The sequence below is a fragment of the Lagopus leucura genome, unplaced genomic scaffold (genome assembly GCF_019238085.1).
Source record: "Lagopus leucura isolate 7727_CA_CO unplaced genomic scaffold, USGS_WTPT01 Super-Scaffold_760, whole genome shotgun sequence".
Taxonomy (NCBI): Eukaryota; Metazoa; Chordata; class Aves; order Galliformes; family Phasianidae; genus Lagopus; species Lagopus leucura.
In genome coordinates, this window is record NW_024962257.1 from 2,917,238 (window position 1) to 2,943,536 (window position 26,299).

The 26,299-nt window shown below is 42.7% G+C and overlaps 1 protein-coding gene across 6 annotated transcripts in view; it reads right to left on the reverse strand.

The window, feature by feature from the left end:
* The window catches only part of MAD1L1 (mitotic arrest deficient 1 like 1), a 320,530-nt gene that overhangs the window by 232,408 nt on the left and 61,823 nt on the right, over positions 1-26,299 (reverse strand). The window lies entirely within an intron of this gene.

Sequence of the window (26,299 nt, forward strand, 5' to 3'; positions counted from 1 at the left end):
CACAGCATCCCTCAGCTCTGCTGCCACAGCACTGCCTCACCTTGGGAGGATCTAATCAAGCCCTCAGCGTGGGATTTACTATCATGCTAATAAACACGCTTTCTACATCCACCATCAAGATGAGAACGAAAGCAAGGCCTTAATTTAACAATGAATGAGAGACTTCTCTAGCTTGTTTTGATCTTAAGCTGAAAAATGAATCATTTGCCAAATACATACATCATTGATTTGTGGAAACTAAAATCTTTCAAGGGTGAGATAACTACAGGCATTACTGTCTTTTTTCCAAGCCTCTAAACCTCAAGTGTTCATAAGGCCAAAGCTTATGTTAATGACATTCATTTGGTAAATACAGCTTTTACTGATATTTAAAAGCCACTGAACCCACGCTGCCTGTTGGGTGCTTACTAACTTGATAACGTTGCCATCTTCTGCAGAACTGGCTACAGGAAAAAAGTGATAGCTGAATAGACAAAGTGATTTATAGCAGCTTACGTACACAGATCTATTAAGGGCTTTTGCTACATCTAAATATTCACTGCTCCTGTTATGAATCAACATTTGCATCCTGACCCAAACTTACTCTTCTGTTTGCAGTGTCTGGTAGAGGAATACATACCGAGTATCCTTAATGATGTGGAAGCAATTAAAGCAGAAGCTAGAAAACCAACAGTTCTCCACAACTATTAGCACGTCGTGCGTATCATCCATCTTCGGATCATGATTTTGCATATGGCATTTGGCAATTACAGACTGCCTGTTTTTAAAGAGCATTCACTGATAAGGATTTTCCACTCCTACTCTGAGATAAGAATAATCCCCACCTTACAAGTTTTAGAAGTTCACTGCAGAGAACTGGGAACATGCTACAACAACGCCTCACGACAACAGGCTGATACATTCAACCGAGCCAAGATTCACTGAATTGTTTGAACTGCAGTGAGCTGTGAGCAGAACAGCTCCATTCTGATTATTTCAGTGGGAGGATGTGCTCATTTGGTCCTTCCACAGGTTCTGCTTTTCACCTGTCATGGCAGGTCCAGCTTGTGCTGAAGGTCAGCCCATGAGCAACAGGCCGAGCACCAAACAACAGCAGCGTCCATTCCCTTCCCCAGCAGACCATAATCTTGCTGGGAACAGCCAGAGCAGTCCCTGGAAGACAAGGAACGCAAGGCAAAAGACTACTGGAGAAAGGAAACTGCTGGGGAGAGAGAAAAAACAAAAGCACCAAGGAAGAATTTTGAAACAACCTTTTCTCCAGCCAGGATCCAAGCATCCTCTCTGCAGCTGGCTTTATTTACATCATCTAATTCAGATTCTACATGCTTTGAAGTGCTACTGCACTTTTTTCTTTGAGAACAAAAATCACAACAACTGAAACAAAACAGGGAATGAGAAAACCCAAAGATTGAAATAATTACTAATCAAAGGAGAGGCCTGTACATGGGATGGTGAAGTCACTGGCCAGCTCTACCCAGTAATTTCTCTTCCTGTCAGCTCTGATGAGTTTTATATTTCTAACATTTCATCAATTTGAATCACCAAATTCAATTTGCATTCACAGATAAACAGAGAGGGAATAATAAATACTCTCATCTGACCTTGAAGAGTGAGACAGAAAATTGCCCTCCATGATTTCATTTCAATCCGAATCATAATGAATAATGCAGTTGGCCCCATCAGTTACCAATCTATAACCATTTGTGGGCTGGATGAGCTCACGTCCACGTAAATACGACAAAGAAAAACAAAACTTCTCACAGCTCTTGTACCAATCTTTTCCTTCTTCCCCCTCCCTACTCAGACAGCGCATTGATCCCCATGCTTCCCCACCAGCCCCGCTCACACCCAGCTGTAAGAGACTGAATCCAATTTCTTGCACCATCAGAAGTGAGGTGAGCGCACTGCACAGTTCTCTGCTCAATCCAATTCAGTACTGTGCGTGTTGTAAAGGTTTTCCCATGAACGCTCTGGCTCAGGGAGGATCCTCCATCCCAGCGAGCTGTCAAGCTGTGGGCTTGATTCTGCAGCCTGGGCACGAAGAGCAGAAACACGGCACAGACAGCAAGAGTGACCAATACTTCAGGTGGCTGCTCTACAGCCAAACCCTTCCTGGGAGAGAAGAGTCATTCAGGAACAGGCAGCACGAGATAAAGGATTAATAGGAGTGAAAAAAGGGAAATTTGCTTGAAGCAGGGAATGAAGCGAGTTGGAGAACGGCTGTGCTGAGCAAACTTGTCAGCAAACAAAAATGCTGAAATTCTAGGCTCTTGACAGTTAGATAATAGCTTATCTTAATAAATAAAGAGGATCAAAGTGTTTAGATGAGAAAAACAAAACATTAAACTCTCCACTGCAATATAACAAGCAAGACCTCATACTCATGACTCATTACAGCTTTGGGAAACTTCTACAGATGTTTCCAATGACCTTTTCCAATGAGAGCTCATTTCCAGTGTGCATTACCATACTCCACAGTGAAATGAGCAGAGTATATTATCGTTCAGACACGCTTTTTTTGTACAGGTGAATTTCAGAATACTTGAATGAACTTACGGAAGGCAAAATTGTCAGCAATATTTCTCACAGAGCAACCCAGTGCTGGACCCCAGCATAGGCCTCATCAGAATTCCAAGCTGTGGCTCAGCCTTTCAGCAGCACGCTTTTGGCAGTGAAAACCTGTCCAGGCTTTCACTGGGAACTCACGAGAGAATTCGTAATGGATACTTGTTGACAGCAAATAAACCTAGAGAATTAAGAATTACCCCTGGCACGTACCCATGGGACATCAGTGCAGATAAAAGGAAAGGAAGGGCTGAGAAGCTGCTCAGCTGCCCCTAACAGCTGCTCCGGCACACCGCTGCTCTTGGCCTTTCTTTCTCATACACACCAATGTAGCTTTACCTCCTGCCTGCCTCCCACCCTCTTGCATCAAAGCAGTCTAGCATGATACAAGCTACACTAAATAGAGCATTAGAAAAGACTTGGCAATTATTAAAAGTATATTAGATGCATATTAAGACTGCAAAGGTCTTAGAAGTCCCATGCCCAAATAACATGACCTGTAATCATGACTCAGAACAAAATCCACCATGTCCCTGGGTGGATCTGTTCTGCCACACTCTCCCAACAAACCAGGATTCACTGCAAACTGCATCTTCTTTCTGCAGGGTCTCATTTGCTGCAGAATTTGGGAGACTGATGAAGAACAGAAATTGCCTGAAGAGATTGATCTCACATTAAGGCAACTGAAAGGTTCTCCTGCAAACAGGTGATTCCTGTCCTCACCTGTGCCAGAGCTCCTATCTGATGCCACAGAGGCAGTCCTCAGGGCTTGGTCTTTAGGTTGTTCCTAACTTTGGGCTCGTGAAAGGCACTGACAGCGCAGCTGAAATCAACAGCAGTCTTCCATGCAGCTGTTTTCCACTGACTCAGGACATCCTGCTATCCTTAATCCTAAAGCTTTCCATGGCTTTTCCCTACTGCCACCCAGAGCTTCCATGAAACTGTTGGCACTTTTACATCTTATCTGCACAGCACAGAGGCATCTTCCCTCTAATTTCCTCCCCCCAAATTAACTCAAAGAACTTTCATGCCAATATAAGGCAACAGGAATAAAGCTGTCACTGTGGAAAGAAGTGTCAAAATGATTAAATTTAGAGCTCGGTTACATCAATTCTCCTGCATCAATATTTTTAAATGTTTAATAATACAATGCTGCACACTATGCAATCTCTTTGCAATGAATACTTTATACAGAAACCAGTCAGGTGGACAAGTAAATAGTCTTTATGTGGCAATTCACAATTCAAAATCACTAGATGAGCATAAAGGTCAGATTTGTAATTTTGGGGTGAAGCCGTTACAGGGAAATATATTTAAAGACACGGCAACCAGACTACTTTGGTTTTGTCTCACTCATAAAACAGCAGTTATCAATTGAAGAACACAAGAGCATCACTTTTGTGACTCAGTTGACCCCTAAGACAACACAGGCACTCATCACTTTGTCTTACAAGTTCAGCATGTGTAAGACACATGCATACTGTCACCTCTGCTTGGCTTACGTGCCTATAGCAGACTTCCTTGCTCTAATCCCAGCTGTTAAAATAGCAAACCTCTGAGCGTTCTCCGTGGGTTTGCTGCAGCTCACACCACAGCACCTGCACCTGGAGCACTGGGGCTGTACTCAAGGCAGCAGAACTCCTTCTTTCCAAGCCAAACGTTACCACTGAACTCACTCAGCAGCAGCAGGACTCAGCTTGCACCAATGCTGGGTGCCAGGCTGCCTTGGTTTCCTGGGGATGTGTGGAGGGGACATTTTGGGGCACTGTGGTTGCCTCAATGCTCTTTATTTCTCTCTCCTAGGATGTGGAGGAAGAAGCTTTTTAATACTCACTTCACCATACTAACATCATTCCTCCCCTCTCCACTGAACGTGGAATAACGATGACCAGCCCTAATAAATCTTTGCTGCCCAAGCTCTCATGTCCCTGTCAGACACTACTCAGTCCTGTTTCCCACAACTATGAAAAACTGATTTGATGCAGAAAATCAGATATTCAACTGCACCATACTCTGCTACAGCTGTCTGCAAAGAATGAAAACAATCATGAGTCTGCAAAATCATGAGTGGCAGGAGGTGAACAAGGAGCTATTGTTCACTGCCTCTTTCAGGTGGAGAGCTAAACAAATTAACGGACAGAAATTCATCACGGGCTATTAGCTACAAAAAGATATCACCTCTGCCTCAAGAAATCCTTAAGCTTTGAACTAAGGAAAAATATGAGAAGTATCACTCTTCATTTGCTCTTTTATTTGACTTCTCCAAAGCTCTTGGCATTGGTTCAGGCTGATCTTGGCTCTGATTGCCAATCTGGGGTAGGGAGGTGGGAGGGGGCTGCTTACTCTGAATGCATACCAGCAGATCTCATCTAGCTCAAATTTTACTCTGGTGCGCTTTTTTATTGAATTTTCTTGGGTGAGTACGCAGTCATCTCATCTCTCTCATACATGAGTCATATTCAATTTCCAAACTATAAATTAGTAGCTGAAAAAAAGAACGTCTTTCCTCACAGATGCAGCATGCTATGGCATCAAGCAGTCCACCAGTTTGTGCTACCACAAGCTTCCCATCAGAAACAGTATTCAAGAATAGCCAAAATCTCCTTTTACCAAAGAATGAGGGCTGCATCTCTCTATTCTATTGGAAGAGGTTTTGTCAGCCGTTGGAATGGCAGCATGCTTCCGAAGAGAACTGTTCTCTCCCATGCTGCACAACAGCCACCAGCTCCCCTGGAGGGCAGCGACAGAGCCAAGCCCAAAGCAGGAAGAGATCTGCATGGGAAAGAAAAGCTTTCAGAGATCCAAATTTTCTAAAGAGCTCCTCTTTAAGGAAAAGCAAGCAAGAAAAGACATAAAAAGTCAACAGGAGTAAAAAAAAAGTAGTACTATATGTGGTTTTGCATTGTGGTCACCTGCGTATAAAATATTCCTAGTTTAAAGCTATTTGGAAACACAACCCCTCATGCACCACCACCACCATCTCCCACCACGCGATGGGCACACAGAGCACAGCATTGCCACACTCATCTGTAGCTGTACCAGCCAAACCAAGAAGGTTAAGAACAGAGAACTGAAAAACAAAGAGGTGTTTGGCAAGGTTGATTGCCCTGACACTTTAAGAAATAGTACTGTGGGCTTTTTTTGGTGGTGTTCTCCTGTATTTTGCTTGCCTAGAGCCACCCAACACTTCACAGCACCAGGACCTCCACAGCCCACCTTCAGTGCAGGCGCTTTGACAGCCAGCACAGTGCCCATGCTCAACATGCCCTTCGCCTGCCACCTGCCTTCCATTATCGTCTCCCCTGTTGCCTTGCCCTACCTGGTTAATAAAGCTTGTTCGTCCTGTTTATTTCCTTATTGATTCACCATCCCCTGCATGGGAAAAGGCGTCAATGCAGTTAAGGGCAAACACCTGCTTGGAGACCACAGCTACTTTCTGAAAGTGCATTTTATTCTCACCAGATAATAAGATTCTGTGGTTAAAAGAGCTTTCAGGTATTGGCATTGTCATAAAACGTTTCTTGTGTCCTACTTCACCAGAGCTGACAAACTCCCCTCTTGCTGTCAGTGGAAAAGCAGCACTTCTAAAGAGCTTTGGATACTTTTGCATTGCAAAGTGAAAAGGAGAAAGTGAGATATTTCAACAATGTTCCATTTCATTCCAAAGCCCCATAAAGAAGAAAGAAAAAAGGTTTCTGCACAATCACTGTAACAAGCAAGCAGCTCTCTTATTAATCTCTCCTTCCTTCACATCCCCTGGCCTGGGGGCTTGGAAAGTTGACACTTGACTTGAAAAATGCCAACTCTAAGCAGTTTATTTCCTCTTGAACTTTAAAAGCTGACTGAGACAGAAATGACCTTTAAAAAGGCAGGGTTAGTTCCTGTATGAATTGATAGAAGGACTCTTTGCTTACACAGCACAGCAAGGTACTGAGCAAATCTCCTCCGCAAACAGCCCTTCCTCACCACAGCCAGAGGAACACCATGTTCCATCACAGGAGTGGAGAACACAGCACCTGCTGACCCAACTTCCCTCTGTCAAGAGAGGAAAGCCCACCACGACAATGCCATGAGCCGCGGCCTTACCTACGCACAGGACAGACACTGCAGGAATAACAGCCTGAAGATGCAATAGTAGCTACTGATAACCCCGTCTGCCACACCAACAGCCAGAAATCAGGCAGAATATTCTTGTGTAAGATCCACCCCTCAATCAAAGCCATCAGATGTCCAAAGAAACACCACATAAGGATTTTGCAGCAGCAGGATAACCCTGAGAGTTTTGAGAAAGGAAATGAACAAAGTAAATGCATAGGGCAGTAGTGGCATGGGACTGCACTGGAGAAATACAAGTGTACTTTATCCTCTAAAGATGGCTATCCTCTAAGAATGACTACTTTTTCTTTTTCTTTTTTTTTTTAATATCTTTTCTTTCTCCCTATTCTTTCTCTACCAAACCATGCTGACTCCAAGAAGCAGAAGACTGACAGAGTTTGGGAATCTCCATCGAACTATGAAGCATCACTTTGCCATCAGCAGCAATGAAATGCTTCCAATTTACCATCAGCCCACTTGCACAGAAGCACACATTTCATAAAGAGAAGCCCAGGGCTATTCTGTGCAGAATTTACTTTTTCTTTTTTCTCTGGAAGGAAAGCACACATCAAACTCACCGAGGCAGAGAGAAAAAGTCAAGCCCTATATAGTCTAGGTTAACTTATTAATAATGAATCACTTCTCTCATTATTCCTAACATTGGGCAACATGCCTTGAGAAAAATTAAGCGGGGGGAGAAGAGATGGGGAGTGATACTCAGGTCTACAGTGAAACTGAAGGCACAACAAAGAGCCACAGCTCTCAGGGGAAAACTGAGTGGAAACTGAAATGAGGGCTCAGCAGCTCACTGCTGGGGGACACTGAGAAAATTCCTGTCCCTGACACCCACATGCAGTATTGCAGGTAAGGATTTTCCTTTCTTTTTTAAAAAACACACTGATATTCTGATTGGGCTTTTCCTATGCAAATAATCACCAGAGGTCTCAGAGAAACCTGCACATTCCAGCAGTGCTTGAGACAGCCTCCCACGTCCAACATCATTCTACCACTTCTTTTTAATGGCCAATTTAACACGGTTTAGCCTCCAACCACTGTTTTTTTTCTTGCACACACTGTACAGGAGAATCTTGCTCTTGTACATAAACAAGCTTTCAAGCATCATGAAAACAGAGAATATGAAAGTATATGGTAGGTGTAGAAGTACCAAAAAACAGATTTGCCCAACTAATACATATTAAACTCAACATTAAAAAGTGATAAGAAACTGCCATCTTATCTACATGGGAAGTACTCTTCAAGGCTTCTAACTTGCGCCTGAGGGTTTGAATTAAAGCAACTCACTTCCCAGGGCATTTTTCTTGCAATAAGTTGTCTGTGTAGTTGCTTTGAGGATTCTGGTTCCCCCCCCCTTTGGCAGAGCCTAACAACCCCTATGGGAGCAAATGGTTACATGAACACAGATCAGAAGAATATCTTTGAATGAACCAGGAAAGATGAAGATCTCGATGTAAAAGAAGAAAATCTTCAGTTTATTGGATTTTTATTGGATTTTTGGAAAGACATTAAAGGCAGGGAAAGGTGCTAGTCTGTGAAACTTGGGACTTCAGTCACTGGTTGTTCAAATACTTCTTACAGTGGATGGGAAGCTGGATGTGAGCCAGCAATGTGCCCCTCACAGCCTGGAAAGCCAACCATACCCTGGGCTGCATCCAAAGAAGTGTGGTCAGCAGACTGAGGGAGGTGAGCCTGCCCTTCTACTCTGTTTTGCTGGGGCCTCACATGGATTACTGCACCCACATGGGGAGCCCTCAGTACAGGAGAGGCATGGAGACACTGGAGTACATCCAGAGGAGGGTCCCAAAAATGATCCAAGGGATGGAACACCTCTCCTGTGAGGACAGGCTGAGAGCTGGGGCTGTGCAGCCTGGAGAAGAGAAGGTTGCAAGGTGACCTGAGAGCAGCCTTCAGTACTTGAAGGGAAGCTACAGGAAAGAAGAGGACAGACTGTTTAGCAGGGTCTGTGGCAGCAGAAAAAGGGGAAATGGTTTCAAGCTCAAAGAGGGGAGATTTAGATTGGCTATAAGGAAAAAGCCTTTTATAGTGAGGACGGTGATGGAACAGGTTGCCTACTGACGTGGTTGATGCCCCATCCCTGGAGACTTTGGAGGAGAGGCTGGATCAGGCCCTGGGCAACCTGATGGAGCTGTGGTGTCCCTGGGCATTGCAAGGGATTTGGACTAGATGACCTCTAAAGGTCCCTTCGAACTCTAAGGATTCTACAGTTCCATCTTTAATCACAGTATTTAAAATATCTCCAAATGAACATAAATTGAGAAGTCTACTTGGAATCACTTAAATCAATCTAATGAACAGTCAATCAATTTCACTTGAATTCATGAATACATTTACATTATTGATTTAATAGCTCCAACTATTACTTACTGATAGCATTCAACAGCCTGAGAATTATTTGAAAATCCATAAGTGCATTTGCCTGTTATAAACTTCATACAGTTTTTTTTTTTACTGCATTAAGTCAGCTCAAAGCCTAACCTTCTTGATCTCAGTGCTTTCCTGATATTTCTCTCTAAACCTAGACAACGATAGCCTATTAATCCCCAGTCTACTTAAATTTCCCTTTTTCAGGATCTTGGTGTTGCCAGGGAACGTTCTTTAGGATGAGATGGACTAGATGATCTGCAGGTCCCGTTCAATCCCTATGATTCTGTGATTGTGAAATAACACTATTCCATGAAAAAATTGTACACCGTAAAATTTAGGGATTTTTTCAGGCTAAAGCCAGTTCAGCACACACCTCACTGCTGGCACTTATGTTCTTCAAAGCCAGAACAGTGTAAACTGCTTTAACTGAGGGCACAAAGGAGAAATCACTCCAGCTTTAGCCAAAACTGAAGATAAAATAAATGCTGAAGGCTTGGTTGAATTTTAAATACAGGACATAGATAAATTTCACAGCTTCTATGGCATGACTTGGTACATCCCCAAGTTCTGCTTTCCCGTGGTGGTTGCCTTTAAAAATGCTTTTTATTCCTTACAGGAAGCATTGGCAATTTGCTTAGAACAAACGTATATAAGCTCCCTATGTGGTCTCATAACAAGATGTTAAAAGACGACCCTGAGTACAAAAATATCTCCAATATTTATTCCACTTTCTTTTAATTCCACTCTAAAAACACTATCAGCCATCACATTAAATAGCACCATATCTATTTATGTAGAGCTAATTAACAGCGTCTGGTTTTGCTGACATCTCAAGACAAATCTTTCTGCCAGGAGAGAGCCCTGACAAGAGGAACCAACAGATCCATACGGCCGCCCCACAGGCACTGCTCGCCTTCCCTGCTGAATCCTCAGCACCAACATCAATCTGACAGCAACTAATTGTGCTTATTCTCACCACCTTCCCAAGCGAGAGGTCCCGGGAATCCTACATAGTGCATTAAGGAAGCTGCACACAGCACAGCTCTGCAACAGCGGGGAAAATGAGGATTTCTGAGAGGATTATAAGTGCCAGACTCGCAGGGCCGGCAGCTTCATTAGGAGAAATTAGTGTGGTTCTGTATGAGATCTGGTGTGAGTCGATTAAACAAAACTCTGATGTATCTGAGTGTAACTGACTACAAGGCTCTGCTGGTAGCTGGGCATTTCTAGAAATCAATCCGAAAATTCAATGCCTCCAAAAAGTAAGGCAAAACAGCCAATGATTACATTTAATAGCATCGTGGTAGATCTAAATGTAAATGCAAGGAAAAGCAGGCTGCACATAAATACAGGATTGTAATAGCTGTGAACACCTCGCCTTTAGGAACACTTAATTTATTTGTAAAGGCAGCTTCTGAGCCTCCTGCCTGCTCCCTCCTGGGCCCCATAAACTGCGACTGTGTAACATAAAGCTGAGTCTGCCTCCAAAGAGCAGCCGAGTGGCTCAGTTCCCATTCTGATCTCCACGTGGAGGTCATATCTCAAGCAGGCTTTGCCCACACTCCTCTGGGCCGAGCACAGTGAGCATGCTGCATGCTTGCCTCTCCCATGACCAACTCAGACACAGCTACAGTCCAAATCAGTACAAAACAGGCACTGTACTGCTCATCCAGCCATGCTGGATCTTCAAGTATTTTAAACTTATTAAATGCAGAGCTTATGCCTATGCCACCTGTTGAACACGTAATCTGTGCCTGGTTTCCATACATGGCATCACCATATTTTCAGCTGTCCCCCTTTGGTCCACTCCAAAATGGCAAGGCTGCCATTAGATATTTCACGCTTGGACAAAATCTGATATGTGAAAGCAGAAAGCACACCCTCAAGCACGGGGCTGCAGGTGGCCGTGTGGCTCAGCACATCCTGCACACCAGCCACAGCCACACACGGGGTTCTGAAGAGCACATATGTATTGACATAAACTTGTATCTCAACATATTGCACTTATGGATAACAGCACAGCTCAGGAAATAGGAAATCAGTGTTTCATATTCCCCGCAAGCCTGCAGCAGCACTTAGTTAAACATCACCTTCCTGCTGATAGCCTTCATCCACAGACACATGCAAATGTTCCAAGAACTGTTTTCGCTTTGCTTCCATTTAAGATACATTAAGCCTGCAAAGCAAAGGATAGCAGTGCAGCATGCTAAGCAGGGCAGGCGCTTCCAGAACTGCTTCTGAGCCACAACAATTAAAAGAATTAGTGATCTTTTTAATCTGACCAGAGTGACATTATTCAGAAATGGAAGAACCGGCATAAAAGGAAGCAATATATTTTGTTTCACATCTATCATTCTTTCTCTCTCGCCTGGCTAGCAGTGAGCCCACTGCTGTCACATTCACTGTCTCTATTCACAGCAGCTTCTCTCTGAAAATGGGCAATGCCTTTCCCAAACAGATAAGCTGACAGAAAGGAGATCAGATGATCTGAAGCACATTTCTTACTGAACTGTCTCAAAGCTGTGCAGCTCACAACTAAAGGCTTTCTCAGACCTGGCAGGAGCACTGCTAATCCCTGGTGTTTCTCCACCAACACAGGAAACCAAAGAGAATTTCTGGGAGAAAAAGAAAAACGCTGTGTCAAGAGCTGCTGTGGTTTGAGTGCTGGGGTCTCAGCTGTCAGCAGGCAGGGAAGGCACCAAGGTCTGCAAGCATCAGGATAAGGCCAAGATGCACGACTGCAATTAGTTCTCAGACCCAGGGTCAAACTCTCCAGCCTTGGTGTGGTTCACCTCTTTATCCCTTGGATTGTTTTCTCTTTACATGAAAATTCTTGAAGAGATTGAAACTGAAGTTTAAAAAAAAAAATTCAAAAAGCATTTGTTTTTAATCCTTGCCATGCATGTTTAATTGTGAGAAACAGACCAAGAACAATACTCAGCACTTTAAGAAGTAGACAATATTCATACTTTCCATATAAAAACAACCAGGTCCGAGATAATACTTTACACTGATTCAAGAATTCTCTTTTTACATTTCTCAAGCCAAAACCAGCAGGCAGTGCAGAGCCCTGCTGGAATGAAACAAAAAGCCTGAAATCTGAAATCCCCACACATCTCATCTCATTTTTCGGGAAAATCTCTTCTTGCAGAAGCATTACAACACTTTTCTTCCCCTTTCATCTCCGTGAAAAGCACACCATTTCCATTCTCAGGAGCTGAAGCACAAGGGCATTAAAATCCAAACAGAGCCACTATGATGACCAGCAACCAGTTGCTTCTATGAGAACTCGGGTGCAAATCTTCTTCCACACCACAACAGCTCTGAAGCTCCCCAGACAGCTTTCACCTAGACATGAGTAATAAGGCCTGCAATTCCATTGTAATTTCCTCAAAAGGGAAGGATCCGACAGAAAGTCATGATGCTGAGAGAACAGAAAGGCTGGGCCAAGTTAAACTGTAGATTTTGTACCACATGCAGCAGTCCGAACAAATCAAGATGGTATACAGATCTCTCCCAGGTGACTACACATACACCCTTAGAAGCAGGGACATCTTTGGCCTGAAGACAGACTTAAGACTTGATAGCAATCTATTTTCTACTTCTCATAACACTTCATCTAGTCCTTAACATTAAATGCTATCTAAAATGGATATAAGAACTTTCACGCACAGCCACTGGAATGTTTTGCATTCATAGCTGTGATGACAAGTTGATTTCAAGGGGGAAAAGGAACAGGCTGTGGCTCTGGGCTGGCATTCAGCTGCTCCAAGCTGCCCTGAGCCCTCCAGCTGAACCTCAGGCAACCATTTAACCTCCTCTGCATCTCTGTTACTTATCTGTACAGTGCTGTATGCAATTAGAATGTCACAACACTCATCTAAGTATTTATTTACATGATAAACATGCAATAAGTCCTAGCATTAGGAGCACTGTGGTTATCAAGGGATGCAGAGAAGAAAAACTGTTCTCAATGGAACATTCAGGGCTCAAATAATATCTCCTCTCACTATTAGAGGAGAAAAAAACATACATAGCCAAAGCCCAGAAATTGGCATAAAAGAACTGTTAGGAGACACATAAAGTTCTCTGTCAGTATCAGCAGCTTCAGTGCCAGAGTACAGTAAAGAAAAGAGAGGTCTGAGATGCAGCCAGCCAGCTCAGAAGGACAAAAAAAATCAGTTGAATTTCAGATAACAAAAGATAAATGAGGGGAGACAAAACCAGTTAGCTCTGCACCCATGTAGGTTTGGGGAAATTGGCCATTCCCTGCTGCTGCAGTGGGAGCTGTGCTCCAGGCATCACGGTGCCAATCACCCCCAAAAGGGAAACAGAGGCAGCAGCAGGACAGCAGCCAGCAGAGCCCGGTCCCCAGGAGGAGCACTTTTCACCTCTGTCTGCATGTGTGGTGGGTGCACTTCCAGGGGGAACTCTTCCCTCTGGGACACAGAGGGAGGGCAATTCTAAATGATGACCACAAACTAAAAATGAAACCTTAGCACTCTCAGCAAGCTGAGGCCAAGGCTGGCAGGCAGTGACGTGCAGCATATTTTACCACAAAGACATTCAGCTTACAACCCTGAGCCGTATATTAGATTTCCTGACACACAGATCTGCTTTAGCAATCCGGTGGGGATGAGGAGGAAACAAAGCACGGTGCTGCTCTTGTGCTTCCTTTCCAGACCTTCCACAAAGCAGTGGAAGATAAGCAGGGAAGGTGCTGATTAATGAACCAGCAGATGATGTTCAGTCACATCACTGGAAAGAAACTACTTTGAAGAAATGCAGCTCAGTTAAGAAAAGAGTGATACACAAATAGGAAGGTGTTTCTAAAGAAGATCCTCAGAACAGACTCTCCATGGGCAGCAGCACAAGCAAGCTGGCTGATAAAGCGGATTCAGCTCCTAAAGCTAACGGAACTCACATTCGCATTTATTTAGAGGAAATCTACTAGATACCCAAGGGTGATGAACATTAAACAGTGTGAAATTTTATTGCATTTTCCTTATCCCCTCCTGGGATTTTTATGATGATAACCATTTTTTTGCATATAAACAGAATCAGTTCCAAAAGCCTCATTTTTAATCGAAGATGTTCCATGAAATTTTAACATGTGCAAAGGCTTTGAGTGCTGAGGTTTCTTCCTAAAGAATGACATATTTAAGGAATTAGTGAATTAAACTCACATTCACATCATGAATAGTGAGGTGACAGAGATTCAAACCCAGCAGGTTCTGATGTGGGGTGAATTTGCTCCGTCTATAATTTGCCATTATCTGAATATTCCTGGAGTACAGAAACTTGCTCAAACACTCTTGTCATACAGAAGATGGATTCCCTGAGCGCTTACCTACAGTATTATTAACATTTGTACACTGCCAGGCTTTGCAATGAACCCACATTCTACTTTTAACGACAGCCTCTGTCCCTCCAAACACCACTCCCAGCAGCACGCAGCTCACACCACCACCTAACCCAACCCAGCACTGCACCTTCATTGGCAGCTGAGGCTGATCACAGAGTCATGCAGTTTGGGAAAGAGCTCTAAGATCACCAAATCCAACACCAACCCACCCCACCTGACAGCACCCTGTGTTCCCCAGCGCCACATCTCCACGGCTCTGACACATCCATGGCAGTGATCCCACTGCTCCCTGGGCAGCAGCGCCAGTGCTGCACCACTCCTTCTGATGATGCTTTGGGATGAGTACAAGGGCAAAGCAGCACTGAGGCACGGCCAAAGTTCTGCAGAACACCCTTCCAGTCTCCATCAGCTTACAGCTCAGATACTTTCTCAGCCAAGCGTGGTACCTTTGCAACAGCACTCAAACGTATTTTACTTTCTCTAAAGGTTTCATCCTTTTTGAACTTCTGCAACATCCCACACTGTTATCCCAAAGCTTGATGATCACCTCTCATCGTGATCGTGCTTGTTTAAGCCTGTCAGCTTCATTTGATTCTCTCTAGCTCCTGTAAAGCAGACACGCACAACATTACAGACTGCTGAGTTATCCTGAATACAAGATGACAGAAACAAGGAAGCGTGCAAAGGATGCTGAGGCAACGAAGGAGCACATCCACATTGTGAAGGGACAGACAGTTCCTCACCCAGCAGACGCTCTGACCTGCTGCAGGAACTATTGCATAGAAGTGAACAAAAATTTCCAACAAATTAAATTGTTTCAACACTGTTTTCACTGGTAGCACGCAGATAACAAGTCTCAAAAGAAAATCCCAAACCAGATTACAAGTGGATTTTTCATAGCCCGAAGTATCAGGTAAGTTTTATGAGACAGAGGAAAGAGCAGCTGCAAAGAATGCCTTTCATTTAAAAGACAAGATAATAAATGAATATAAAAACAATGAAAGGAACAAGGAAAATAAATACACCCTTGTTGTCCTTACTCTGTTTACAGCATAAAACGCAGGCTCGAGTGTTGCCTCAAAGCGAGAGCACCCTGTGGGTCAGGGTATGGACATTATGGACAGACCTGGGAGCACACTGCAGGGATGGTCTGTGTGCTCCAGCACATCTTGGCACCTGCTCCATTCCTTACTTTGAACCCCCAGCAAAGTACAGGACGTGGATTTTGCAGGACATTCAGGGAAGCTTAAGCAGCCTTCATCCCAAAGGTAATTCTCTCTCTCCTTCATTTAATGAAGTAAGAACCCAAATAAAACACAAAGGCAGGCTGCATCCCCTCAGACCCCTTTATTCAGAAGGTATCTCTAATGCCTTCCATCTCACAATTCACAAAAGCAAAGAAAAAGAAAAGCAAACAGAGGCTGACTGCGCTGTGTAAACTCAAAAGAAAAATGGAACAATGAGAAGCACATATGAGCAGGAGAAACTGGAAAGTTTCCATAGCAGAAAAGGCAGTTTCCTCTCTCACTATATCTAAATCTCCCCCCCCCCTTTTTTTTATTTATTTGAACATTTCAGCTACATCCATTGATTTTCCTCCTCCTCCTTCAGGGAATATTCACAGATGTGCAAAGCTACCTCTAACAGCAACATTAGCTGAAGCAAAAAATGAAATTTACACTTGACTGCCTTCTTCAACAATGTGCAATCACCATTTAATAGGAAAATGGAGCAGAGTGCAAACAGGAAAAGGAAAGGCCTGATTAAAACCCACCAGCGCCGGAGCTGACGATTCCCTCACAGTGAAAGCAGCAGAGGCACAGCCCCCAGCCCCATGCTCAGAGCAGAGCTCTCAGTACTGATAGATGCAGGGCACTGGAGCACCAAGGGAAGGTGGTTTGGGCTGATTTGGAGGGCACTAGCTAGCACCGTGCATTGGCTTGTTTTCCTTTCTCTTAAGCAGAGCAAAGCAGATGCTGGAGCACCCCATAATGTGCTCCTCTTGCATCCCCCCCCAGCAGCTGGTTGGTTCTGAAGATGGTTCTGATGGCTGACAGCTCAGGCTGTGCTATCAGAGCATCCAACTTACAGCACCGCTGAAGATTCACCCTCACACCACACTCGACAGGTTTGATTTCTCATTGTAGTTTCAGTGTTCATCATTTACATTACAGCTCTGTTATAAGCAGGCTCTCATTTACAGATGTCAGAGGATGAGGAACATCACCTAATTACCTGCGTTCCCCCCTGGTGAAGGAACAGGGGGTTACCAATTTGCTTTCCACTCCTTTCTCTTCTTTCTTTTTATATGTGCAAGATTTACCATTCCCTGTCACCCGTGAGCTGGAGGAATCATTTCCTAATTATCAGGATTTCTCACACTTACTCTGAATTGTGGCTTTTCTTTTCGTATCTTAAATTAAGCAAATGTTCCTTTGAAACAATGTTTCATTTTCAATGGATTCTGAGAGAAATCTGAGTTCCTGCTTTGCTTTTAATTGATATTCACCATGCATAATAACAAAACCAAACAAACGTGGCCAGAGCAAGCAAGCAAACTTTACAGGAATCAGAACAAAACAATTAGAAGAAAACCTGTTTGTTTTTTTTTCCAGCCTGGGGGAATCTTTATCTCTTCATTTTGCTAACTATATATTTATTTGTAACACAAATGAATTTTTAAAAAGCAGCTTTTTGCTTTGTTAGCCCACCACCTCATACTTCACATCACATGGCCACAACCAGGTTGGTGCAGCAATGCTATGCAGACAAACAACAACAAGTGGATGTTCTACTGCTCCAAGCAGAGTCCCATGGAAGCGAACACCAAGAACTCCAGTCACACTGGGATGTCTCACTTGACTGGCTTCTAAGCAGCACCACTGTGACAGTGAGAAATTCCACCATGCCCAAGCCAGGAAGATGCTGAGAAGTAATGGGCACTAATTTCAGCCTCACTCCTCTTTGCTCCTGTAGAATGACAGCACTGACAGCATCTCACCTACGCACATCATGAAGCTGCAGCTCCAGCTGGAGCCCTGTCTGGCTGAACTCAAGCTGCGGATCCCTTCTAGGTCCTTAGATTGATACTATGCAAGATGGAGGAACCACTATCGATCATTTTTAGAGCCAAAACTTCCCAGAGAAGTATCACCGATAACAGAGCACACTGCTAACATCTAGGAGACCAAAAGATAAAGAGAGGAATTTATCAAAACCAGCTGCCTGGAGCAAAACATCTCCACAGATAAGTAACGATCCGAGTCTCACGGCCTGATAGGCAGTCTGTTATTAAAGTCCCTGCAGTTTGATTACAGGAAAGCTGCACTGAAACAAATAGGGATCACTTCCCCCTCTCCCAGTGACTGTGGAGCAGCAGCCCAAAGCTCACAGAGTCTGAGCACTCAGCAGCAGACTGCAGCTATAAGCTGTATGTCCAGCATGCAAAGGCAAAACAGATTCTGGAAAGATTTGATGTGCTAATTTTTCTCACCTGTTTAAATAGAAACAACTTTGCATTCTCATAAAAATTCAGAAAGGGCAAAAAAGAAGAGATGTAACGAGGGGAGGGCCAATAAACAAGATGTGAGCAGCCAGTTACAGGCATAGGCAAAGTCTGAATGAGGCAATGTTTTTGCAGGGGACGGGACAATCCAACAGGCTGAACTGGAAGTCAGACACATTTCTGCCAGAATCTGTTGAAACAGCTTAACATAAAATAAATAAATGAACATCAGGCAGAAAACTCCAGTGATACAGTTTATAATCTGTCGGCAATTCTGTTAAGCCAACTGTCTCAGTAAATGACTTTGTATCTGGGTAGTTTTTCAACTTAAAAATGACATTGTTTTGCTCTTAATGCATCTAATTCCAGTGTTCCCAGTGCATGTAACATAAAAGACCTAAGTTACAAATCCCACGCACCCAAACCCAGCTGGCTGTGCATACCCTTCAAGTCAGACTCCCATCAGGATGGCTTTTGGTTTACCTGACACAAGCACTGGGATCAACGTTCCAGCTCCAGGAGCACAACCAGGGCCCTTCCCTCAACCTGCTCCCAGCCTTGGCAGCAGCCACAAGCTGCAACACTTTGCTGCTTTGCTACCCAAACAGAAAAAGATTGAACCTAATCTGTAAGCAATGAAGTCGAAACGCCAGCATCCTGTAAGTGAAAAGATTAATCCTCCTTTGAATTAGATCCAGAGCAATGATAGAGCGGGCCAGCAAATTTTGCATTAGTGCATAAAGTACTGAGCAATGGATATGATTTGTCTCCACTGTAACATATTCCACTTGGGTTCTCGCACCTACACCATCACCATGGCACCCTACTATGCTCCATTACAGCAGCAGCATTACAACTTCAACACATGATGCATAGCCCACCTTCCTTTCCTTCTTTCCATCCATGAAGTATGTAGTTTTAATTCATTATCCACGTTTTAAACTTCTCCAAACAGAATTGGTAAAGTTACTGCAATTATGGACAGGAGTACTGAAGTAGACACCGAGCTGTGAAAGCAGGAGATAGATGGTGGGTTTACAGCTTAAAGAATATGTTGTAATCTCTTAACAGCCTGAAGAAAGCAGTACCTCTTCAGAAGTGATCCTAAGAAAGCTCTGTTCTACATAAAGAGCTGAGATAGCATTACAAGAAGGCGTTCAGATATCCCAGGCTCTGATAATTAGTGAACATAACCACTGGGACTTCAGGTTTCTCTGGGAAGTCATTGCAAAGACTTGACAGCAGATTTGATCCCTGCACCACAGATCATGCAGATAAACCCGAAGTGCTGTGTAATCTCAACAGAATCACACATCGGTAAATGGCTGCACGCTCCATCCCAGTCAATAAATTAGAGGTACGCATGAACAAGGACAGGTGCCAGAACACAAATACTTAAAGGCTAACTGAGAATGTTGGCTTAACCAAAGACACCAAGAAAATTGTTCTTTGCACAGCTCAGCCCTGACATTAACAGGAGGCAGTACAAGGCAACTCCCAATTTCTCAAAATGCTTTAATTTGGAAAACCAGCATTAATAATTCATTTTATTATTATCTGTTAGCCCAGATATGAAGACAAGCAGTGCTGCCATGAGCTAACAAAAGTAGAAGAAAAATAAGCTTAATGAAGACAATTCATTCTCTGAGAGACTCAATCCCAGATTCAGTGGCAAAAGTCAATATTTCTATTTATTCAGGTGGACACTTCCATGTACACAGCTTCTGCAATCTGCAGAGATCAGCTCAACAGGAGCTGTCACAACAGGATAACTGTTACAGTGTTTAGCATTTCCAAAATTCTGTCAAAAAGCTACAAATGCTCAAAAAGCTCAAATAGACAAGAACTGCATTTGCCTTATATAGGCTTGCTGCCACAAAGAGAATCGAGACTTTAATACACCTTATAAGACAAATAAAAAAATGCCCCAAGGTCCTCCATCTATGAGTAATAGAAGAACAAATTGAACTGTACAGGAACAATAGAAAGGAATTTTCTCCTTTCTTTTCTCATATGCCTGTGAATCTTCACTTTATAAAACTACCCTGGGTGGCTGACAATATGGTAAGCCCTCAGTAATGCAGACAAAAAGTTCCCACTTCTCTGACAGAGAAAATAAACCTGACATGGAACCTGGATGTTACCACTCATCTGGAAAGACCAGGCAACGCCATTCCAGAACGAGCTCCAGCACACAGCAATGGCCCCATGCAGCACTTCCAGGGGACCTCCTCTTGCTTCTTATTTAGGACCTAGACACCATAACCTGAATTTTCTCCATTTCAGATCCTGGATAGGAAGCCAGATGTCCTCCACGTACCTCCAGAGCTCTTGCTCTGACAGCAGAATGCATTCAGCAGAAACACAGCAATCAACATACGACATTTTATAACAAGATCTGATAAGAACCTGAAGAGATGGTTGTACTGTGCTTCTGAAGCCCTACTGATCTGTTCTAGGATCCACCCAAGACTGAGTCTTCTGTTTAAGGTATTACTAGCAGCTTCAAAACACAAGGATGTGAACAGATGAAGCACTGAGCTTTCCAGGAAAGGCTACAGAAAACTTTGTTTTGACCCATTTTTACTGATTTAAAGACGACCACCTTTGAACACAGCTCCACTTGCCCACCCATCGCAGCTCACCAGCTCAGCTATGACAATCAGCTGGCTGCTCTCTACCTGCTCACTCCTGCAGCTGTAGGCTCTGCCCTGCTTAACACCCAGCAGCCACCCACCTCCTGCCAACCTGCTGTTTGGAAAGAGCCCTCTGAACAGCGAGAGGCAATGCTACTAGGTGCTACATTGAGTCTATGAGACAAAAGCATCCACTTGTTTTGTTGTTCTCAGGCACACACAGTCACTTATTATGTCAAATATAATTCTTACCTAACATTGTGTTATTTTGTATATGCAAATGTTTACACGTTTATGCATGCATTCGCATCGCAAACTCCACAACTTCATCCCACAAGGCTGAGAGAAGCCTTTGGCTTCGTATTGTAGGACTCACAACACTGGCGTGGCATGAACATGCAAGAGAACTCAGAGCTGATGAAGTCAAATCCCACAAGGTTCTCCTTCCACCCAACATTAACATACAAAGCAAAACCAAGCTTACCCAACTGAGACCCAGACCACACCTTCTGTAACCACATCCCCCAATCAAACACGTTTGGGGATTTTTTTGTTTTGTTTTTATACTGTAGCTGAAAATTTTAATAGAAATGTTATTGTACATTTGAAAACAGAACAAACTTAAGGGATTATATGAAATCAATTCCACCGGGATTTGTGTCCGCTCTAATCCCCTATTCAGTCTCAATCTCATTAACATACCAGGCTTAATTGGCATTTCATCCCCGCATTGTGTCTCCAAAATGAACAAGGTGTAATTATGTTAAAAAGAGCACTTCAATGGTTTTAGTTTAATTCATGTCATTCATCCGCGTCAGAATGAGCGCAGATGTTCCATTGCGGGACACAGCAAGAGATGAGCAGCTTTGAAACCACACTTTTTCGTTGAAAACTTTATGTTAAAAAAGTTATTTAAGTGAAACGTAAAACACAGTATTTTCTCCCTTTGTTTCAGCTGCTATACAACATTAACTTTCAAAAGCGGGTTCTGCTTAATTTGATTTTTCATTTTCAAATGAACAGCTGTGTTTAAGTCTAAAAGGCCTTTGTTTAAACATACAGAGCTCCAGAAAAGGTTTGAACAAAGCATCTTTCTGTAAACACTTGATTACCAGGAAAGGCCTGGCTTTCAAAGTAATCGAGGGGTGGTTTTGCTCGAGGTTCTCACGGAAAGAAACTGCATCACTTCTCAGATGTCAAACAACAAAAGCAATAAACTTTACTAATTGCACGGGCTTCTTGTATTCAAGGTAAATACAGGAAGATAGAGGAGTGTTTTCCAAATGGCCATTTTCAAGCCATTTCACTCCTCCCCCTTCCCAGTTTCAGGCACAAACTAATAGACACAGACTGTAATGGGCAGCAAAACAAACGTTTTCAAGTTCGTGGTCAGGTGGGTCCTCCCCAGCACTGGTGGTTCCTGAACAAATGGAATAATTCACATACAACATGCTATTTTAATCAACGTTTAGGTTCAGCAAAGCTACAAAAACACAGGGACATGGACTGAGAGCCACTCAATACAGATTCCTTGCCTAAGCATCAGCGTGCAAGAAGAAAAGGCTCAGTGAAGAGGCCAAAGCATCTACAGCAGTTCCCAGTTCTAACATTCCTTTTGGTAGTGCTCCACTCCCCATTTAATGCCTCTTGAGAGGAAGCAAACCGACAAGTGACTTTGTGAAAGTCTTTTGGTTACTTCAATACATCCACTGAGGTGCTGCCTGTTATGTTTTCCCAACTAGAAAATACTTTGAAAAAAATCCATTGTATGAGTTCTGTAATTCCCTAATTACACAGCACTGGATAAATATGGGAGAATTTGTAGCAGCCGGTAAATGTGTAATGAGGGAATTAGGATGTATTATTCAGAATGCTCAATAATGCAACTGATTCAAAGGTGCATCCAGTCAAAGCAGCAAGCAGAGTGCCTCCATGCAATGCCCTGAACAGTAGGTGCAACCCATTACAGGTGAGCATCCAAATGCACCCTGAGCATCTGCAAATTGATTTAAAAGATCACACGAAAAGGCTGTGGTCAGAGCCACCGTGCTGAGATAGCTTTAATAAAAGCAGAGATGAAGCATTCATAAATGTAACACTGCTGTCTTTTTAACACAGTAATAACCAGTTAAGGGTTCTTCATCAAAATGCAAGAAGCACAGATTGTGAAGTGACACTGAAAATTCCTCCAGATATATGCATGTAAGCAGAACACTGCCTTTTTTTTTTTTAAATCATCATCTTTGAAAAAGAAAATGCTGTTTAATGCTGCTGTACCATTTTGTACCCAAGGGCTAGATGTATTTTCTAAGCTTCTAATATAAAAGTAACACAGCAATCCACAAAGGGATGTGAACTCCAATCTTTCCAGTTTTTCTTTTCATCATTATTATTTAAAATCAAAGTTAGACAATCATTGTGCATATATATATATATATATATATATATATATATATATATATATAAGAGAAGCTAATTAACCAAGATGCAGAAGATTATAGGAAATTAAGATGTTTTTTTTCCCACCCCTCTTCACTGCTCGTGAAATCATTTGTTTGATCTTTCAGATACAAGTTGCTAAAAGTGCCAGTTTAATATTTGACATACTTAACTCTAAAAAGGACTTTTAAGGTCATCAGGGCCCCTCGCCTAGAGACGTATTTCAGCATTCGCTCACTCACCTCATCCAGACACAAAGCAAATGCTCATGTACCCAATTCTTCTTTGGCCTGAGAACCGCACTACTTGTGTTACACATCCCTTGTCCACCCTCTTCTACTGAAGATACAGAAGAAAGCCATCAAAGGAACCGAAGCTGATCAAGGCAAAGCTCATTGCAGGTTATCTTGAAAGTAAATCAGATCTAATACAAAGCAAAATATATTCACTGCTAGCAATAAAAGTCTCTTTAGTTAATGCTACCGTACCTCAGCAGCTAGACCTCATCTCCAGCAATATCATTATGTTTAACATTCAAAACTTATGAACGACGTATTATCCTCTATGCTTGGAAACCTGTGCTTTTGCTTCAACATAACATTTATGACCGTATTAGAATACAAACAGCTTTACAACAAACGTGAGCTTCAGAAAATAATCATTTGCCACAATTAAATATTTTCATATCAAAGTTCCGCAGCTTACCTAAGAATATACACATTTTCCTTCAAAACATGTAAATCCAAAACAGCCCAAGGTATAAGATAAAACCATAAATTTAAAACCAGACAGAATAAAAACACATCACTGAAACGTAATTATTGCAAATCTCCTATCTCAGGAAGTCTGAAAGTTCATCACGAGGCAAAAAGGACCAGCTAAGCTGTTCCTAAATGCCACATCTGGGGCACAAGCCCTAAGTCAGCCATCTATTTTAATGTGAGATGCATTGCCATGAAAAACAAAAGCCACACAATTTAGCTGCCAAAGAGTTAACGAGCCTGCAATAAATAAGATGAACCAAGAGACCAAGAGTTTTTAGGATACATTTGAGAAGGGTAAAAAAAAAAAAAAAAAATTAAATTTCTTTCCTGTACAATCAAATGTTCTAAAACAGCACGATGAATCAATGATGCTAGATAGGGAGATAAAGAGGCAAGAAGCTTGCTTAATACAAAGAAAAAGGAAATGCAGAGGACTGGTCATGTTACCAAGTGCAGTCAAATAAAAGATACCATCAACAGCTACCCTCAGGAAGCACTGAAAGCATACAGAGATGGGATGAAAGAGAAAGCCACGTATGCAATGATAATTTTATTAGGGTTGAAAAAATGCTTCTTCCCATGGTACAGTGCTCTGCATACGTGGGGAAGATAAACTGGAATACCACCTGTGTGAGCAATCAATTCCCCAGCACCACCAGGGGTAGAGCTGGGTATAAGAGTAAGGAAAGTCAGCTGTACCGAAAACAAACAGAACCACATTTGGACACTTTTCAACCACAGCTATTAAAAGCAATCCCGCTCCTGCCCCTTTCACAGCACAGAAACTCTGACAAGTATTTCCCAAGAGCTCCAAAATCGTAAGGACATTTTGTCTTTCAGCTCAGTGCCAGGACAGAAGAGGAATATATCATTAAATCATAAAGCAAAATATTTAGCATCAGATATTTTTAGCTGGATCAGCAGAAGGAGACACCAAAGTAAATCACAGATAGCAGAACTAAGAAAAAACACCTATAACCAAACAGAATTTATGTTAATGCTGCCTAGGATAAAAATTGAAACGGCTGGCAAAGGCCACCCTGTAGTTCAGACCTTGGCTACAGCACTGCGTATATGACTTTTAAATAATTTAACCAAAGCTTTCATTAGAGGCAATTAAATTAAGTCAACACAGATGAACTTTTTTTTACCGCAGAAGAAAAGTGTCTACGGCAGCTTGGGGAGAATGAACTGTTAAATGTCACGGATTGTGACACAGCCACGTTGGTCTTCCCCTCAGACACAGACAGGGGATGGAACACAGCATTTAGACATCTCAAGAACTCAATTAAGATGATATAACACAATAACTACTAACCTGGAATTAAATCAGGAATCCAAGAGATTCCTTGCACTTCCTCCATCTCCACGACACCATCCTGACCAAGCTACTGGCTGCCAAACAGCACCTGCCTGCATCTAACTATATAGCATGAGCTGTAAAACCCCAGCTACCAAAAGGAAGCCTTTCTCCTAGCAAATTGGCAGTACAGGAGCAAAAATTTAACACAAAGAAGGACACGAAGACTACATCCACATGACAGCGACTCTGGTCAGGTTTGCCTGCTGGCATCTGCAGCGGTTGCTACAGGAGTAGCAGCAGTTTGGTGCTGCGTTACAAAGCTGTGGTGTTGGGCTTCCTTAGGATGGTTTTTGTGTTTGTTGTGGTGCTGGTGGTATCTTTTTTTTTTTTTTTTTAAGCCACTTTGTGCATTTAGGAAAAAAAAAAGAAAGGAATCCTTTCTAGAAATGCCAGGGAGAATTTCATCTAATTTTTCTTTTAAAATTTAATGAAACTTCAAAATGTTTCCATTTTTTTCCTCCTGTATGGAAATCACACTACATTGTTGGAAGCACGCTTTCATGGTAGTTCTATTATTAAACCACCATGAAAAATGTATCAAAGACAGTTCAACAAAACCACTATTTATTTTTTCAAAACTGAAAATGTACAAAAACAACTCTTCCACAACAAGCAATGCAAAAACACAGACTAACAAAGCATTAACAAAAACAACCCAAGTTGACATTTTTTTTTCCCCCCCAAACACATTTCTACAGCATTTCCAAATCCTGACGTGTGTTCTTACAACACCAGAACCCACACACATCCCACCTGCTGCCTTTTCCAGGCAACTCCAGAGGTGCAGAAGTAAAGTTCAGGAGGAACTCACCCCCCTGCAGCCCCTACCCCTATTCACAAGGTTCCCTGGAAGAAATGCCACCTGCCCATGTTGAAGACTAACAGTGAAAACTTGCTACCCCTGGATTAGGTCATGATGCTCTTAGAATACATGAAGACACCTAGCATCCTTTAACCAAGCACATCGTGGAACAAGTGGGCTTTGTGGAAGACATCAATCAGCTTTGAGGATATTGCTAACTGGGCAGGGAAACTCGAGATCCATGTACTCTTAACTGAACTGCCTTCAGTATGATCCTTCAACATGCAATGGTCAGAAAGACCCTGCCAAGTCCCCTGAGCACACACTGCAATGGAAGGATTGAGACAGCAGCATTATAGATG